Below are 5000 nucleotides of genomic sequence, written 5' to 3'. Positions count from 1 at the left end.
ACAATGAAACAATCCACCCCATGAAACAATCCACTGATGAAACAATCCACCCGATGAAACAATGAAACAATCCACCCCATGAAACAATGAAACAATCCACCCCATGAAACAATCCACCCGATGAAACAATGAAACAATCCACCCCATGAAACAATGAAACAATCCACCCCATGAAACAATGAAACAATCCACCCCATGAAACAATCCACTGATGAAACAATCCACCCCATGAAACAATCCACCCGATGAAACAATGAAACAATCCACCCCATGAAACAATGAAACAATCCACCCCATGAAACAATCCACCCCATGAAACAATGAAACAATCCACCCCATGAAACAATGAAACAATCCACCCCATGAAACAATCCACCCGATGAAACAATGAAACAATCCACCCCATGAAACAATGAAACAATCCACCCCATGAAACAATGAAACAATCCACCCCATGAAACAATGAAACAATCCACCCCATGAAACAATGAAACAATCCACCCCATGAAACAATCCACTGATGAAACAATCCACCCCATGAAACAATCCACCCCATGAAACAATCCACCCCATGAACAATCCACCCCATGAAACAATCCACCCCATGAAACAATGAAACAATCCACCCCATGAAACAATGAAACAATCCACCCCATGAAACAATCCACCCGATGAAACAATGAAACAATCCACCCCATGAAACAATGAAACAATCCACCCCATGAAACAATCCACTGATGAAACAATCCACCCCATGAAACAATCCAGTGGAGAAGAAGAGGAGGAGGAAGGTGAAGCTGAAGAGCAGCAGGCAGAAGAACAAGAAAGGCAGCTGACACCAGCAGATCAACCCATGCTGCTATTTCACACCCCGGGTACGGACAACGTGACAACAACAATCAACAAAAGGGAGACCATCAGTGAAATGAAGAGAGGGGAAAGAGGGGGGCGTTGGGGGAGTGGGGGGGGGGGTGGCGATCGTCTTGGAATCAACCAGGACACGGAAACCAGAGGTACTGCAAGAAATGAACGTCACACAACTCCTGGTGTGTCAAACAAATTTACAAAAATAATCACTAGAGAGAGAGAGTGGGGGGGGGGGCGGAGAGAGAGGGGGTAGGGAGGGAGAGAGGGGGAAAAAGGGTGAGAAAGAGAGAGAAAGTAGGTGGGGAGAGAAAGAGAGAAAGGGGGAAAGAGGGAGAGAGAGAGAGAGGAAGAGGGGGGAGAGAAGCAGGCGAACAGAATATCGTTGAATTGTCTGGAAAGCATCATTTCATCAAACGAGATGCAAATTTCTATCCCAAGTGTCCTGATTTCTTTCCTTTTTTTTTTTTTTTTTTTTTTAGCAGACTGCACTTGGTCAAAGTGACACCGTGCACATACTGAGAATCACTGGGTTTCTTGTTGTTGTGTTAGTCACTGTTGTTTTTGTAGTTGGTTTCCAGCAGCGTTCAGACCTGCTGGCAAGTCGTGAGGTCATCCGAAGAGAACTCAGCGTGAGAGAGAGCACAGAGTGAGATCAGCAGAACTCAATCGACTTCTCCAGATAATAACTATAATGGTTCTAAAAAAAAAAAAAAAGAAAAGAAAAGAGCATAACCACAAAACCTTAGTGAAATGCGTTTAACGCGTGCTCTCTCTGTCACACACACACACACACACACACACACACACACACACACACACACTGTATGAAAGTCGAGTGGTTAAAGAAAGCAGGCAGATAGCAACTGACGACACCCATATTTTAGCAAAGTATTATGAGCTATTGCCATCAGGACGACGCTACAGAACTTTTAAGTTGAAATCCAGAGCTCTGAAGACTTTTATTGCACGTTCAATCCTCCTTTTAAATTCTTGAGAACTCTGTGTGTGTGTGTGTGTGTGTGCGTGTGCGTGCGTGCGTGCGTACGTGCGTGCGCGCGTGCGTGCGCGCACTCTCATGTGAGACGTGTGAAATTTCGTGCATGATAGGTTGTACCTTGTTCTAGTTGTGTGTGTGTGTGTGTGTGTGTGTGTGTGTGTGTGTGTGTGTGTGTGTGTGTGTTTACTGAGCTTAAAAACGTGACAATTGGTTATTATGAATGTGCAATATGTAGGATGAATAATGTGCAATATGCAGAATGAATGTACAATGGAATATGTCTAATGCTAACGTCCATATTCTAAATATATTTCTGTTAATAATTACGATGTAATAATTAATTGCAATGTTTTAAAAGCGAATATGTGAAATGCTTTTATTTGAGAACATATGTTTATTACTCTTGTTTAATCAAGTAAACCGTGTGTGTGGGGTGGGTGGGGGGTGGGTGGGTGCGGGTGTGTGCTGATTATCTGGTTGTGGTTTTCCGCAATTCATCTTTATTCTTATCTGTCTATTATAATCAATGTGCAATACAGTAGGCTATGCTTATAATTATATTCAAAATAATGTTTCTTAATTCTTTCTGTTTTTACATTGAGAATACCAGTTATTACCTGCAGTGTGTGGATGTATGTATGAAACGGTGTATGTGATATTTTTTACATTTGTGTCTTCGTAATATTCGTAAGAGGTGTTGTTGACTTTTACAGTTATGGTCCCCATGTTGTTTACTTGTCTATGTTGTGATAATGCACCTGACCAAATTTCTCCAGTTGGAGATAATAAAGTTATTCTTATTCTTATTCTTACACACACACACACACACACACACACACACACACACACACACACACCGAACAACAAAGCAACGACCTCTGCATCACCCCAGTGTGGTACTGAAACACCAAGCAGTTTTCAAAACTGTCAACGAAAAGTGACAGGAGACCAAGCCTGGGCACGGCACACAGTAACCACCCCTTGTTCTCTTCACACACACACTCACGGGCCTCGCACCCCCAACCCCCAAACACAGCAGCCTTCTCAAGTCGCGGTACGAGTTCCCGCAACAATTGTATTGCATTATTGTAGTACATTTTTTGGTCACAACAGATTTCTCTGTGTGAAATTCGGGCTGCTCTCCCCAGGGACAGCGCGTCGCTACACTACAGCGCCGCCCACTTTTTTTGTATTTTTTCGTGCATGCAGTTTTGTTGGGGTTTTTTTTTTTTTGTTTGTTTTTTTATGTTTTCCTATCGAAGTGGATTTTTCTACAGAATTTTGCCATGGACAACCCTTTTGTTGCCGTGGGTTCTTTTACGTGCGCTAAGCGCATGCTGCATACGGGACCTCGGTTTATCGTCTCATCAGAATGACTAGCGTCCAGACCACCACTCCAGGTCTAGTGTGGGGGGTGCGGGGGGGTGGGGGGGGGGAGAGAAAAAAAATACCGGCGACTCTGCCGGGATTCGAACCAGTGCGCGCGCTCAGATTCTCTCGCTTCCTAGGCGGACGCGTTCCCTCTTGGCCATCATTCCACTAATGTTCAGGAACTGAACTCGCCTGTAAATATCAGCTGGTACAAATGATGTCCGCAGCCTTTTCATTTTAATCCGTCTTCCCACCTCCTTCCCTCTCTAGTCCCTCCCTCCCCATGTGCAGCATGAAATGAAGGAAGGGGAAACACTTCTCAACTACGGCTTGAGTCCAGTGACAGAAAGCGTGTCATCATGTCGTCTCTTCACCAACATCATCGTCATTGTCATGATCGTCGATGTCGTCCCCCCCCCCCTCCCCCCCCCCTTCTCTCTGTTCTTTTTCTCTCTCATCTTTCTCAAAGATTTCTGTTGAAGATGAGACAAGAGACCAACCCGGATGAAAAATGAAATGATTTAAATAAAAAGAAGGGGAACTTCCCACATTTTCACACACGTATCATTATGTTGCCAAAAAGCGTGGGGGCGCCGTGGACCACGCCGCTGTATCGGAAGCCTGTGCAAAGTGGGACAATGTGCGGGATTGCCAGAAACTGGGGACTAGCAAGCCCTCGTCTCCCCTCTCCACACATCCCTCGTCTCCCCTCTCCCCACGTCCCTCATCTCTCGTCTCCCCTCTCCACACATCCCTCGTCTCCCCTCTCCCCACGTCCCTCATCTCTCGTCTCCCCTCTCCCCACATCCCTCGTCTCCCCTCTCCCCACGTCCCTCATCTCTCGTCTCCCCTCTCCCCACGTCCCTCATCTCTCGTCTCCCCTCTCCCCACATCCCTCGTCTCCCCTCTCCCCACGTCCCTCATCTCTCGTCTCCCCTCTCCCCACGTCCCTCATCTCTCGTCTCCCCTCTCCCCACGTCCCTCATCTCTCGTCTCCCCACGTCCCTCATCTCTCGTCTCCCCTCTCCCCACGTCCCTCATCTCTCGTCTCCCCTCTCCCCACATCCCTCGTCTCTCGTCTCCCCTCTCCCCACATCCCTCGTCTCTCGTCTCCCCTCTCCCCACGTCCCTCATCTCTCGTCTCCCCTCTCCACACATCCCTCGTCTCCCCTCTCCCCACGTCCCTCATCTCTCGTCTCCCCTCTCCACACATCCCTCGTCTCCCCTCTCCCCACGTCCCTCATCTCTCGTCTCCCCTCTCCCCACATCCCTCGTCTCCCCTCTCCCCACATCCCTCGTCTCCCCTCTCCCCACGTCCCTCATCTCTCGTCTCCCCTCTCCCCACATCCCTCGTCTCCCCTCTCCCCACATCCCTCGTCTCCCCTCTCCCCACGTCCCTCATCTCTCGTCTCCCCTCTCCCCACGTCCCTCATCTCTCGTCTCCCCTCTCCCCACATCCCTCGTCTCCCCTCTCCCCACGTCCCTCATCTCTCGTCTCCCCTCTCCCCACGTCCCTCATCTCTCGTCTCCCCTCTCCCCACGTCCCTCATCTCCCCTCTCTCCCCACATCCCTCATCTCTCGTCTCCCCTCTCCCTCATCGTCTCCCCTCATCTCTCGTCTCCCCTCTCCCCACGTCCCTCATCTCTCGTCTCCCCCTCTCCCCACGTCCCTCATCTCTCGTCTCCCCTCTCCCCACGTCCCTCATCTCTCGTCTCCCCTCTCCCCACATCCCTCATCTCTCGTCTCCCCTCTCCCCACATCCCT

At 48.9% G+C, this 5000-nt stretch overlaps 1 protein-coding gene across 5 annotated transcripts in view; it reads right to left on the bottom strand.

The window, feature by feature from the left end:
* The window catches only part of LOC143289046 (peripheral plasma membrane protein CASK-like), a 661124-nt gene that overhangs the window by 515661 nt on the left and 140463 nt on the right, over positions 1 to 5000 (bottom strand). The window lies entirely within an intron of this gene.

The sequence above is a fragment of the Babylonia areolata genome, chromosome 13, assembly GCF_041734735.1.
Source record: "Babylonia areolata isolate BAREFJ2019XMU chromosome 13, ASM4173473v1, whole genome shotgun sequence".
NCBI classification, from domain to species: domain Eukaryota; kingdom Metazoa; phylum Mollusca; class Gastropoda; order Neogastropoda; family Buccinidae; genus Babylonia; species Babylonia areolata.
The sequence above is the reverse complement of the archived record's forward strand: the minus strand, read 5'-3'. Positions and strand labels throughout refer to the sequence as shown.